Here is an 8,169-nt window from a genome sequence, read left to right as displayed (position 1 = left end):
CAGAATATCTGATACAATTTATATAATATATGTAAAGTGTGTGGATCCAGGAGGACGACTGAGCAGTCCAAGTCATCGCCAAGCGGTGCCCAAGCCACACAACCTCCTCTCCACCATGGTGACCTGGAAGAGGGCAGGCCACACAGGATAATTAACAAGAAAATACCAGAATTTATAAAGACTTAGATTACAAAGTACAGCTATGAGGAGCTTGTAAAACAGAAGAGAGCAATGCTCTCGTTTGCTCTGCTGACTGCTGCTCCACTCTGTTAACATTACATTGTAACCTCTCATGACAGCATAAGAAGTCATCACAAACATGTGGCCTGCTTAATGTTCATCTTGCAAAGGCTATTCAATCATTAAGGGCACACTCACACTTGGCCCATCTGCTCTGTACCGTGCCAAAGCACGATTGTCTATCCTCCCTTGCTGGCCTGCACTCACATTGCTCTGGCCAACCGGCCTGACCACGATTACCTCTTGTACATATGTCATCATGTTGTAGCGCGGTTGCATCACAATGGAGAACATCACAGAGAACAGGACAGTAATTTTACTGATTTTTTTTGTGGCTTTTTTTATGGTTTTGGTCGTAGACAGCCCTCTCACATTCCTGGATTTATTGATTATTCAAGGCGGCGTAATACACATGATTATACTTCATGTCCACGTTGTGTACCATGCTTGAGCACAGTACGGAGCGCTCACACTTGTCAAACAAACTGGACTGGTCAAACGTGCTTGGGCACGGTACGGTTTGCCTAGTGTGAATGTGCCCTTAATAAAATAAATACTTGCAACACTTGTTTGAAGATGAACTTCAAGATACCTCTAGTGTCTGCATGCTGTGAATTGTCCGGGTGTTGCACTTCCCTAGCAGTTTAGTTCCACCTTTTTCGTTCAGTCAACATCCTGCTGCTAATTAACATTTAGAAAAACGATTTTTGACATTTGTGAATTGATTCTGAATTGTGGGAGATAAGAATTGTGTTTCTTATGTGAACTGAATTTTTTACCCACCCCTAACAACATTGATCATCTCATTACAATGCGATGTTCTGCTGGGAAACCATGGGTCCTGGCATTCATGTGGTTGCCACTTGACACACACTACCCATTCAAACACTGTTGTGGACCAAGTACACCCCCTCATTTCAATGGCAATCCCTGATGGCAGTGGATCCCCCAGCAGCCAAAGGCATTGACCAGGCCAAGATCCCAATCCGATCAAGCATCTGTGGGATGTGCTAGAACAAGTCCAATCCATGGAATCCCCACCAACATACAGGACCCAAAGGATCCACTGCCAACGTCCCAGTGCCAGACATCCCAGGACACCCTCAGAGGTCTTATGACCATACCTTGATGGGTCAGAACTCTTTTAGCTGCACAAGGGGAACCTGTACAAGTAGGCTGTTTTAATGATGTGGCTGATCAGTTGATGGTTTAATGAGGTCGATAGGTATAAAGTGGAAAGCCTGTTTAAAATTTTGTAGGTCAGCAGCACCTTAAAGTCTGATCTGACATGGATTGGAAGCCAATAAAGTGAGGCTAGGATTGGTGTAATACGATCACATTTTCTTGGGGTCCCCAGTTACCTTACAGTAATCCAGTCTAGATTAAACAAAGGCATGAATTAGATTATCTTCATCAGCTATGGACAGGAAACACCTAACTTTAGCTATGTTGGTAAAATGCAATCTTGGTAATTTCTTTAATATGCTGATCAAAAGAATTAAATACAATACCAAGATTCTTGACAGTTGCACTTTGAGAAATAACAAAGTTGTCAAGAGTGCCACTACCACCCCTCACACACCTTATTTAAATCATCACCTGTGTAAATACCTGTGTAAATATCCACCAGAACCGTGTTATTTATCTTGTTGTATATATTTTAATACTATTTTTTATCTATTTCGTTCTTGACAAAACAACATATGGTGTTGTGTTACAGCAAAAGTTAAGCCTTGTTCAACTTTTTTTGCCGGTGGTGTTGTGCTGGAGCTGTGTTGACACCCCCTCTGCCCTGATAGACTGGCTCTATTTAAATGAATGAGCAGGCTGCTCTTTTTAAGCTCATGTCAGTCTGAATGCAGGCTTATGTATGTAAACATATCAATATTTCATGAAGGTTACCAACCAAAGTAAATTCCAATGGATTGTATGTGTACAACACAATGACAGAAAGAGAAATCAGGGCAGACTAACATACTCGATAAATGAAAAACTGCTTCCTGCGTACGTTTGTGTAAGTGAATTTATTGAGTGAGCTGTTTTTGACACAACCGCTGGAATCCCACTGAGTCCCAGCAGCTGGTAATTACCAAGTTAAAAGTGCCAGGTCATGAATAATACAGTGAGGTTGCTGCACAATTAAATCAGGCAGCAATCAGTCAATGTTACCAAATAACTACTTGTCAGTTCACACCTGGATCAGCGCAATGAATAATATAACATCATGTTAGCCCCACCACCCACACCCCAACCAAAATCAAAATAGACTACATCAAAACACTTTAACAACAAAGACAGTTGAGAGATTAGTTTTTTCAGCTGCTGAGAGGGGAAATTGAACTTGAACTCTTGTTATGCTGACTGACGGTTTAATTTGTTTTGGCATATGTTATTCACCTGAATAGAAAATATTAGGATTATTCTGTAGATGTGGTGAAATCTGAGAGGCTGTTTGTTCTGTCCAGTATCATTTTCAGATTCTTTATATCTCTGCTTCTGTTGTTCTTTTTATTAGAAAATATGCACTGATGAAATTTTGGACTTTTGAACTTACTGTATCTGCAATATACTGCCAACATAATTTATTAGATTTCCCTCAGACATGCTTGTTACAAGCGGGCTCAGAAGGTCGCAACAAAAAGGGAGACCACACAAAGGCAAACATTTTAAATAATATTTTATTATATCAAATTGAACCAAATTAAACCAAATCTAAATGACCACAACCAAACTAAAACCCTGTTGGTTGGGAGCACGGGAGACAGAGAGAAAGAGGGAGATCTCCAGCCCTCTTTTAGCAGGTGCAGCAATCAGAGGAAGTTACTTCAGGTGTTGTTCATTCACCTGACACTCCTGCCACTCTTCCTTAATACAGAACAGGGAAAAACACAACTCGGTTGCGTGTCCCACAAAATCTTCCTTGCTTTTGTTGTCCAGCAGACAACCAGGGCTACAAAATTCTCTGGAAGTGTAACTGACGCAGTATTATTTCCTAACTGTATGTTCACCGCCTGGATGTCGAAGCCATGCAACCGACAAAACCACCAATTAGAGGTGGAATAGGGTGGGTGTTATGACAACTCATGTGGGACCCATAATAACGAATGTCTGTCTTCTTGACCAGTATGATTGCACCCTCCACAGTTCAAACAGAACAATACAATGACAAAGAGAGATGGTAGAATGCGTTTATACTGTTTTTGTTTTAGGGCTTTTTGCCCTGGAAGAATAAATGCCATACATTCAGTTGAGGGTAATAAAGTTCAGTAGTGACAAAACATAACCAATTGTAGAAATACAATGACACATATCACAATCCACATCAAACTAAAAAAGAAATGACTCTTTTTGAGCATTTTTAGTGTTATTAAACTACAATGTTACGACCCGGCTCATCAAAAAGAATGCAATCACAACCAAACTAAAACCCTGCTCCCGGATGAGTCCTGATTTGTTACTACCCAGCTCAGGAGAACACAACAAGAAGGGAGAGCACACAATTGCAAAAAAATAATATTTTATGAAATTAAATTGAACCAAATTAGACCAAATCTAAAGCAAATAGCAAATCAAAATGCATCCAAACAACCAAAAGCGGTATCACAACAAATTGACCACAGGTAAAATTCTAATAGTTTTGATAATATATCCAGACATGACATAGTGGTAAAACTTTCAGATATACTTATTATAAAAGAGTGGACCATCGACCGTGATGGAGGTCTGTGGGAACCGACCTTTCTATTATTTGAACTCTTCATACTCCTTCAGCTATGGAGGACCACAGGTGTCACGGAAATAGTAATAAAGCATTTAAGTAATTGTGCAGTGAATATAGGCATTAATAAATTAGTTTGAAAATTAATTTATTCATCTGTTAATAATAGACTAAATAACAACGTAATTCATTATTTTTTATTTTAATGGGCAATAAGAAGATGAATTATAAATAGAATTTACAAATGAAATATCAATCCATCAATAAATAGTTCAAATTAAAAGGAGATTTACAAAAAAAAATTAACAGTCAAAATACATCATTGAAAAATGCATTAATGAGTTAATAAATAAATAATGGAATTTAAAAATCTATTTGAAAATGTAGTTTAAAAAGACAAATAAATAACTGGATTCACAAATTGAATTAATACAGATTTTAATCAGGCATTAAAAAGGGCCGATTTCCTTTTCTATCTGCATTTCCATTTACCTGCAGCTTTTTCTTTCCTATTAGCTATTCAATTTGCTAAGTCATGTAGCCTCTCCATTTAGCCTTTCTGTGACACTTTGGTCCTTGAGCTGGTAAAACAATGTAAAACAATGCAAATTAGCCAATGTAACAAGCTCTCTGATTGGTTATTGTCATCTGCAGATGTATGACATGCCTGAAGTGAGCGCACTAGAGACTTCCGCTGACCGAGCTGGCCAACTTCTGGTTTAGCTTTGGCTGAAATAATTTAATCGTGCCGCTCTTCTAGACTTTCCAAATATTATTGGACTGAATGGCTCCAGTAATGTCATTTTGCCAGGGTTCTGATGCTCAAAAAAATGTATCCACCGTTTTACAGACCCTTCTTTCACAATGTTGGCTTATGGGAACAAGTCTTTTTGGGGCGCAGTGCATGACGATGTAATTACAGAGTCCGAAAACGGTGGATGCATTTTTTTGAGCGTCACAACCCTTGTGAAATGACTCGTTATACTGTTAATGCTTTATTACTATTTCCATGACACTTGTGGTCCTCCATATTTAGCTGCTACTTCATACAACATTGAACCAGCAATGCAATTTACCTTCCAACCATTCGTCAAGCAATGTTGTTCAGCTCTCAGCTATACATTAAGCAATACAGTCCAACCTCCAGCTTTCCAAAGCAGCTCAGTGTCAACTTTTCTGCAACCAGAGCTCCCACAGCAAAACATCAAAGCTGAGCTAGGAGAAACTCAAAACTTACACACTACAGTTTAACTCTCAGTTGTTCCCAGCAGCTTAGCATTATCTTTTCAGGAGCCAGCAATCCCAGCACAATATCTTCAGAGATTGCATTTTCTAGTTATAATAACTACTCACTGATGATGAGTTCAATACAGGATTGAATTTGAGGATATCAAAGCTGAGCTAGGAGAAAAGCCCAACTCACAGTTGATGTTTTAAAACTCAACACAGCAGTGTTGAAAATACATCAGCTGTTGGAATCTGTGAAAAAATTAGGAAGAGTACTTTCATGATGTTTCATCTCAGAGGTGTAGGTGAGAGAGGTTAGGTATAAGAACATCAGTTTGAGATCTTCACAAGTTTAAAGATGTGTTTCATGGTCAGTCTACCAAAAAGCCATATGCTATATAGCCCCAAATGCTTTTGACCATCAAACCCAGGACCAGCAGTGTGTCTGCTGCCTCCCAGTTCCTCTCCTCTGGATCTATAAATGAATAGCAGCCATCAATCATTGTCAGGGCCGTCCTTCCCCAGCCCAGACGGACGGGGGTGACTAATGTCACTGCATGTTACTGTCCAGCCCTCCCGCCTCCACTCGAGCTCACTCAAATCAAACAGACCTGACAGGCCACCAGCTACAGACCAAAGGGGCACCACAATGTCACCTTTTTAGAATTTTGGGGGAGGGTGGTAGGGGGACTTGTTGAGGGGACACAATCAGCTCCCAGCATCCCGCTCTTTGTTTTGTTTGTTGATTGACAGCTGGGGTGCCTTCGTTGGGCAGTGAAGAGGACGTTGGCTGACAAATCTCTTGATTGCTGTGTAGCTGAGTATAACCTTCATTCACACCAGTCCCAGGTTCGTTCTGACTGATGGGACAGAATTTGGACACTCAAATAAAATGGCAGTGTAAGTATAGTGCACTCTCTAAAAGGTAGGGAGTGATTACGGACACAGCCAATGTTACACTGAGAGCCTGTTATCTTGTACGAGGTGAAGCCTGCAGCACGAGGACTAAGAGTGATGTAGCTGAGCCACGTGGTTGTGTGAAAATAAGGATCAAGTATATGTGACCAGGTACAAGTACCTAGTGTACAAGTCTGGTTTACCAACTGGGCAAAGCATGGAAATGCCTGAGGGCCCCAGACCTCAAGGAGCCCCGAAAGCAAAGGTTTTACTATGGGTCAATTGGTTTTTGGTGATGTAATTAATTAGCCGATTACACGCTTTGGAATCTGCGTATATATTGGTGTGGTTACATATGTTGTTCGATATGCGCCGACATGAAAAGGTTTTTTTAGACTGTTGTGTGTTTGAAGGATCATTGCAAAAAATGGTTTTTGAACTAGCCAAAATGGTAGTTTATATCAGCCAATATATAGATATCTGAAGTTTTTACTCCATCATATCATGATCGGCCTCAGGAAACTGATGATGTTTTTGGGCAATAGAAGATTAGGGACACATTCATGTGTTGTAAATGTTTCACTAATGTTCTACAATTTTATTGCCATGTTACTCCCATACCTTTAGTTTAGTGCTTTAGTTATTTTCATGTATTGTGCCCGGATTTTATTTTTCTCTGAGCTACTCAAACTCCTTGTCTGTAGCACTTATTCCAAAACAGTGTTTGAGTTGGCACAGCATGTCAGCAGATGATTAATTAACCTATTGACATGTAAATTCTAAACTTAAGAAGGTGGAAACAGAGCAGGTGCACCCTTGTCTTATCACGCTAGCAAAGCCTGGTGGAGCCAGCCTGCAGGTTTGTACAGATTTACAGCCCCCAGTAACTTTACAAAATGAAAAAAAAAAAAAAAAAAGAAAAATAGTCATTCCACCAAATTATTTATTTGAAGCTGTCTCTTTTGCAAACAATCAATTGTCCACAACCTTGTCTTATTTTGAGATGTTCAGGACAATAATTGATTATGGACAATGGCCCCCCATGGACCATTATGGACCATGGGTCTGTGTTGTAAGACAGTAGTCCAAAGCACAGAGAGGTGGTATCTTTAGTTTTCTAAAGGCAATCCAGCTGCACAGTGATCTTGCTTGGCGCCCCTTTGATTGCCTACAACAATGTCATTTTAATTACACCACTGGGGAAATAACTCAGATAAGCTCACTGCAGATTCCACAGACATATTTAGAAGATGCTTCGTAGATTACTGTTTGATTGTTTGTCTTCTTTTTTTTGGAGGTAGTCACTCCTCTAAGACACTATTAAATGGTTTTGCTCATAAAGCAAGATTTGTTTACCGTGTTAATCCACAAATCTTGAAAATCTCAAATATGTAAATTTCTGGTGATTGTGATACTGTTCATTCTTTGTTGTTATCCATTGTTATTGTTTATGCTACCAGCTGATTTGTAGTAGTACTCGATTAAAAGCTGCATTATTTTATGCCATTGAACTGAACTGAACTGAACATTTTGATTGGCCAACCTATAATGTGAAAATGGAAGGATTGAGCTTGGTTAAATCTGAAATGGGTAATGCCATTAATGCACTCTCTTCCACAAATTATTGATGAAGTAATGTTGGCAAGACAATTAACTCTTTTGTTCATGAGTACACCTATACAGCTGGCAGCAGTGAAATGCTAGTTAGTGTTAGTGTTTGTAATCCTTCCTCCAGGTTTTCACAAACTCTGACTGTGTACTGACTATACACTGCAAGTGTTTCAGTAGCATTCACTGGAAAATCAATATATAATCAATGTAAATGTAAAATAGGATTGAATCTAAATCTTGTTTTTTGTCTATTTTGCTTTGATTCAAATCAACAAGTATAGACATAACACAAAATGAACATGACCTCAGAACAAACCTTTAACCTCAAGATCAGCAGTCACTTCCTGAACGCTACATAGAAAACTCTCCTGTCCACCTTAACTTTACACTGCCTATTGAGTCAAAACTTGCAACACTTAAGAAGGAGCCATAATATAATCAATGCTGGATACATAACCTTTTAGCTGACTGGAGTA

The 8,169-nt window shown here is 39.3% G+C and overlaps 1 protein-coding gene across 1 annotated transcript in view; it reads left to right on the top strand.

Annotated features, from left to right (window-relative positions):
- The window catches only part of cadpsa (Ca2+-dependent activator protein for secretion a), a 218,921-nt gene that overhangs the window by 128,041 nt on the left and 82,711 nt on the right, over positions 1-8,169 (top strand). The window lies entirely within an intron of this gene.

The sequence above is a fragment of the Pagrus major genome, chromosome 6 (assembly GCF_040436345.1).
Source record: "Pagrus major chromosome 6, Pma_NU_1.0".
Lineage (NCBI taxonomy): Eukaryota > Metazoa > Chordata > Actinopteri > Spariformes > Sparidae > Pagrus > Pagrus major.
Note: the sequence above shows the minus strand (reverse complement) of the source record. Positions and strands in the feature narration are given on the sequence as shown.